Below are 7,140 nucleotides of genomic sequence, written 5' to 3'. Positions count from 1 at the left end.
CGAGAAAAAAGTGTAGAATCGTAATTCGAAATGTAAGACATATTTGAATCGTAAAATCGTAAAATTCTATGATTTGAATCGCGATTTTAATAACCATGTCTATTGGTATATTCTTAGCCATGTATTACAGAAGTCCCGTTTGGGACCGCTATGCGCGTAAAACTGCTGGTATCATTATTGGATTAATTTTAACTACTATGTTAGATACTATAAGTATTTGACTAAAAAGTATAACTATTTGGTTAGAGAATATAATTAGTAATAATATACTATCACAATTTGACCACATTGAATAACTACGTACACTTACCATTCCAACTTTTATATCCACCTTCATGAAGGTATTGTGGTATTTGAGTCGTCTTTCCAGAATCAGTCTCCACAACAATTATAAAGATCTAACCAGACAAACAAGGGGGACAAATTATAACCTACAACATCATACAAACATAATAGTTATATCAGTGTAAATATCATGTATTAATATATAAATATAATTTGTTTTCAGCAAAGAGAAAAAGAACATGTATTAATATATAAATAGTTAGCTTAAGACTCATGCAACACACGAATAAAATTAAATTTGTTTACAAAGTATTATTAATTACTCGTAAATAATATTATAAATAAGAAATATTTTTAATAATAAACTAATATGTTGTTACGACGTAGTAAAATTTTAAATTTGTATAAAACACAATTAGTTCAAAGTGGTCAATTAAGCATAAATTATACTGCATAAGTAAACTACAATTAAACCTCGTTATTTTTAATTTAGTTTCACTTTTTTCGTGAAAAATGAATAGAAATCATGTTTAAAAATAAGTTAAATTTAAGAAACATAAGAGTTAAATGATTTTTCTACATTTTTAGGGGTTAAAATTGAAACATTTTTTTTTTTGTAAAATGAAAAACCTGATTATTCCGGACAACGTCTAATAATTGAGACATTAGACAAACCTAATTATTTCGGACAACGTCTATTAATTGATTGAGACATTAGAAAAACCTGGTTATTTCGGACAGCATCTAGTAATTGTTCACGATAGGGGTAGACTGACAATGGTTTCCGGTCCTCCTAAGCACCGATAAAAAATAAAAACAAACAAAATAAAATTCAGCAAAGAGAAAAAGAACATGTATTAATATATAAATAGCTAGCTTAGAATTCGTGCAACGCACGGATGAAATTTAATTTGTTTACACAATATTATTATTAATTACTCGTAAATAATATTATAAATAAGAAATATTTTTGATGAACTAATTAGTTCAAAGTGGTCAATTAAGCATAAATTATACTACGTACGTAAACTACAAATTAAATCTCGTTATTTTTAATTTAGTTTCACTTTTTCCGGAAAAATTAATAGAAATCATGTTTAAAAATAAGTTAAGTTTAAGAAACATAATAGTTAAGTGATTTCTCTACATTTTTAAGGGTTACAAATTACAATTGAAACATTTTTTAAAAAAATTAAAGTTTTTTTCAGGGATTATAAAAGCCTGAGTTATATAAATTGATATAAGTTTATAACTTAAATATAATTCGAGTCTAGGTTAATACTCAGGTTGTATATTAAATTTCATATAATTTCATCATTGTTACATTTATAATAATACTAGATTTTAGCCCGTGCGATGCACGGTTCTATTAAATTGTTAAGTTAAAATAAAACTTCTATTAGTTTTTTTTTTGGATTGAATTTTCATTTTAGATTTACTTTTTAATTATTAGAGTGTTTGATTTTGGATGAAGTTGTATACGAGTAATATAGTAATTAATTAATAAAAATATCTACGTGGCACCTAATTATTTATCTACGTGGCACTCGACTTTTTTAATTCAAAATAATTTCAAAATCTTATTTCTCATCGGCCGAAACTATTAGATTTCCTACATGGCGCTCTAATATTGGATTAGTGTTTGATTTTGGGTTGAATTTTATTTTAGATTAGTATTTGATTTTGGATGGATTTTATTTGAGATTTATTTTATTTTTTTATCCAAAAATAAATTAGAAATCTTATTTTTCATTGCCGAAATTATTATATTTTCTTCGTGGCGCTCTAATAATTCAGCAAATATAAATATAAATTTTTAGATTTCAAATCGGGCGTCCTTAATTTTGGCTATTAAGGTCCTTACTTTCTCATGTACTATATTAATTAAAATGCATTGAAAACCCCCACCCATGTACCATATTTTAATTTCTTATGTACTACCCTGTATATTCTCTTTCTCATGTACTTTATTCGACTTTTCCATGCAACTCAATCATCTTTTGTACTCCATCTGTCCCTTAATACTCGCACCGTTTTGACTTTTTGCACTATTCACATAATTCACTTTGACCCTATTTTATTTCTAGTATATAAAAAAAATGTTAGTATATAATATAGTGTTGGCTTCATCTTAATATATATTTTCAAAATATTAAATTTTTTATAAGTTTTTATAATATGTAGTTAAAGATATTGGTGGTCAAAGTTGTGCATCGACATGCGTGTCCAGTCAAAACGGTGCGAGTATTAAGAGACGGAGGGAGTATCTTTTTTCACTTTTCCATGTACTATATTTCATTTTTCTTAAAACTCGTATTTTTGGTCAAACGGAGCTATAAATATGGGATGGAGGGAGTATTATATAGGGGGACACCAAAAGCTCAATTACTAAATTAATCTCATGAGTTCTCTTATGTAATAGAGATATTCTCCTTCCCCGTGTAATTTTCTTCCATTTTACCTGTACTATATTCTACTCTCTCATACAAATTCATCATCAATGTACTATATTTCAATTTTTCACACACTATATTCCACTTTTCTTAAAATTCGTGTTTTTTGTCAAACAACTATAATTTTGGGACGGAGGGAGTATGATATAAATTAACACAAGATATATAATTTATTGTTGTTTATTATAAAAATACCATTTGTCATTCCTAGTTATATATTTCTGTTTTAGTAAAACTTTGTCAATATATTAAAGTTTAGATAAGTACTTTTGTTATAACTTATTGAATGTAAGTTATGACCCATACACAATATATTATAGAAAATATGATCAAAATTACCACAAGATACGATATGTTTTTTATAGAAATTTATTTGTCATTATTTGTTCCTTCATATGAGTATATTGTTGTTTTGGCCTAAATCTCGTCAATAGAATATTGATTCTATGTTACGATATGTATTTTAAACTAAAATTGGTACTACTTATAATATAAATGTTCATTGTGTTCGTCAAAATATTATTTCAAGTTTAAGACAATTGTGTAAAATTTTCAAATGACAGATTGAAGCATTTTTGGAAAAAAGATGTTCACATAAGTTTGTATTAACAAAAAAAACTACGACAATACCCATCCTCGTAAAATTTATTATATTTCAATATTAGGGGGGGGGGAGGAATCAACTTGTATTAGTATTATTCAAATTTTTGATAATTTATTAACATAAATTATATTATCAATCTACAAAAACATATCAATATGATTTTTTTATAATTATTGTAGTGACTAAAGTCATTAAGTATGCTAAGAGTGTGAAAAAAATAGGATAATAATATTGCAGTTGAAATTCATTTGTTAAGGTTGTAAAATCATATGTTTTTTTTATTATAGTTATTAGTAACATATAATGCAATATTAGAAAATCAATGTAATAGTGCAGTGTAGAATACATTTTTTCCATGTTAAATGATTGATATTTCTCATATTAATATTCGAAAATCAATAGTAACTTTGTAGCTAGTGTATTATTTCGATTCTTGCCATAATAAATGACCTCGTAATATTTCTTATAATATACACCGTATATTGTTCTATAATATGGAAGGAAACAAATTAGAAAATATATAGTTTTTTAAAAGCTTTTTTTAATGGAGTACACATTATAAAATTAAATTAATTAAATTAAAAAGTCAAAGACACACCAAGAGATGACACGTGTCAATCATGGTGTGTCTTTTAGTATATAGTTATTGATTGACTACAAAATATATATTTAATTAGATAATAATAAAAATTGTTGATTAACATATGATTACTTATTAATGGATAATTTTTATAATTTTAAAAGTACAAATATTTTTTCAAAATGTTACTACGAAGTATAGTAAGGAGAAGAGATAAAATAAATAAAAGTTCATTGTCATATCCCTATTTTGTTGACTAGTCAGTTAGACCCCGTTTGGTTTGACCACGGGTATAAGATATAGGTTTGAGTATCAAATCCATGGGTTTAGAACAAACGATACTTAGGAACCCATACCTTATTCCACCTGTTTGGTAAAATAAATTTACAATTTAATCCTACCAATATTATACTCTCTCACTCCTCATTCTCATCTTCTTTTCTACACCTTCCCTCCTCCCTCTGCATAAAGATTTTAGGGGAAAAAAAACTAAAATTCAATCAAATATAAAAGACAGACATCATATTTTGATCTATGGCACAATTTCCACCACCATAATCGCTCGTTTTGCTTCAGCCCTAATTATCACATCCTTATATCACTAGACAAAATTTTATTTTTGGTGGTTGTTTTTTTATAATTGAATCTACAAATCTAGTTTTCAGTGGCCAAAATTTCGAAAATTAATAATATATCTAGGTATTTTATTCAAAGATATGTTTAGTTAAATTATTTTTTAGTATTCTAATTTCGTCATTTTGGGTTCTTATGGGGGTGCTGATGGTGGCGTTAGATGGCATTGGCGATTTGATAGTGAGTCAACGGGGTAGTAACTATGTAGTGTAATTTTCGTGGTATTGATTTTTTGGGTAGCTTGGACGGCGATGGTGGTGGAGTAGCGTTAGCTAGGCTGTAATGGTGTTGGTTTGAGTGAATTTGCAATGTTGATTTTATTTTCAGTTAAGATGATTCCAGATACCCACCTCCTCCCTGGGTATGAGAACCCGATACTAGAGGGGTTTTGGAGGTGGATCCCTGGGTTTTAAATTTTATAAAAATAGTTAACCAAACATCAAGTATGGGTAGAGGTGTTCAAAAATACCCGACCCGGATTACCTGACCCGCTGACCCGACATAATAACACCGGGGATTTTTCTGATTTTTGAAAAATATATGGGCCGGGTACCAGACCTGGGATATTATCCAGGTATCCGGGTAGGGGCACGAGTGACGAGTCGTTCTTTTGATTAAACGGGTACTCGTATATTCATAAGCTAAAGTCGTATCACTTATCAAAAATATACCTAATTCCACTAACCAGGTAGTAAGGGAAGTCATGATCGAATCCACAGGGAAACAACGTTTTTCCTATTACTAAAACAAAGGCCTAGACTATTGGGAAACAAGGAATTGGTTTGATATGAGAATTATACTACGACAATAACTAAACGATGGGAAAATCTATAATAAAAGGGCTGGGGTGTATATAGGTTCACCAATGAACAATAATCCGAGATGACACATAATCACTAATGGTCAATAAAGCAATCAATCAGACTAGCACGCTCTCTCGAATCGATACTAATCATAGATTTAGGATTAACAGGCTCTCGCAATTTATTAAACCCAATTCTACCTATTGAAACAAGCATAAACATCACATTGGATTTCTCGAATTTTAACTTGATGTTGCTAGACTAATACAATTAAACCTGCGCAAATCTAATCGCATAGTATATGAAACCAATCAAAAGGAAATCAACCAACAATGCCAACAATTAACCATAACCAATCATCCCATCATATTAGTCCATGGATTCCCAAAACCCTAGATTAAGACTACTCACGCATAATTGAAATAAACAAAACACAAATATTTAATGAAAATATGATTAAACTAGAATAATGAAGCAAGGAATGAATTTATACCTAATTGAAGAATGGAAGATTGAAACTTGAATTGAAATTAAAATTAAAATAAGTGTTTGACAAAGTTTAGAAAGAATAAAAACGAAGTAAAGGTTATATAATGCTGGAAATAAGATTGTTCTACAAATAATTAAGGGCTCATATTTATAGTCTTGCCTGAAATTAGAAGAAAAACCGGAAACAAAAGCTAAACGCGCCCCTAAGAGGTTGTCATTGCTCGACCGGGCAATAGGTCGCCCGATCGGGCGAACAACTCGTCAGAATCTCTTCCTTGTGTGCAGCAGTGCAGGCGCCCGATGGGCACCGGGGGAATGGCGCCCTATCGGGCGCGTGCCAAAAACCTTAATTCTCGCCAGATGGGCGAATGACTGCTCTTGGAAACGTTGTTGAGCTCAGCGCCCGATGGGCACCAGGCGAATGACGCTCGATCGGGCGCGTGCCGAATTGGAATTCCTCCTCTTTGCTCGTCCGATTGGTCTCCCTTCGCCCACTAATCGCTGGGCGACCGGCTCGACGCATTATTCTTCATCAATATCACCGAGTCTAACTCTTGGGGCTCAAATATGAACATCCTAGGCTCCCAAATGATCATCCCGAACCTACTCGAGGTCGTGTAATGACCTGTAATATCACGAAACGAGCCTAAAAAGACCAATTTCTCTTCAAACAATCTTGAGAACTCAAAGCACACTACACAACACACATTAGTACTAAAAATGGCTCATAAGAGATCATTTAACCCAAAATAGTACTAAGAGACGGGGGTAAAAACACTATAAATATTGCACATTTCATATACCCGGTAAAAAAACTATGCGGGGTGTGGCATGTGCTACTGGAAGCTACTGCTGTCTCAGTTTGTAGTATTTTGAATCTCACTTCACATCCCATCGCACAACTCTCCTTTGACCTTTCTCACAGTCTCACACTCTCACCTAGGGATGACAATCACATCCGAGTCCGACCTGATCCGAAGGAAAAAAATCCGATCGTATCTGAGGAAAAAAATCCGAATCCGATTCCGATTAAAAACATCTGAATCCGAGTGGATATGGATCGGATACGGAGTCTACAGAAATTCCGACTCGAATCCGTGGCCGACCCGAATCCGAGTCCGAATCTGACCCGAAGTTATTTCAAAGTGTATTATTTTTCGTACATAACTTTTTTTTTCAAGGAAGTCCCCAATTTAATCTAATATATTTAACTAACACGCCTATAAATATATTAATTTATTAGAAACTCATTAGATTTTGGCAAATGAGAAATATGATTTCTAATTTATTTTA

This window comes from Spinacia oleracea, chromosome 5 (genome assembly GCF_020520425.1).
Source record: "Spinacia oleracea cultivar Varoflay chromosome 5, BTI_SOV_V1, whole genome shotgun sequence".
In the NCBI taxonomy this organism is placed as follows: domain Eukaryota; kingdom Viridiplantae; phylum Streptophyta; class Magnoliopsida; order Caryophyllales; family Amaranthaceae; genus Spinacia; species Spinacia oleracea.
Note: the sequence above shows the minus strand (reverse complement) of the source record.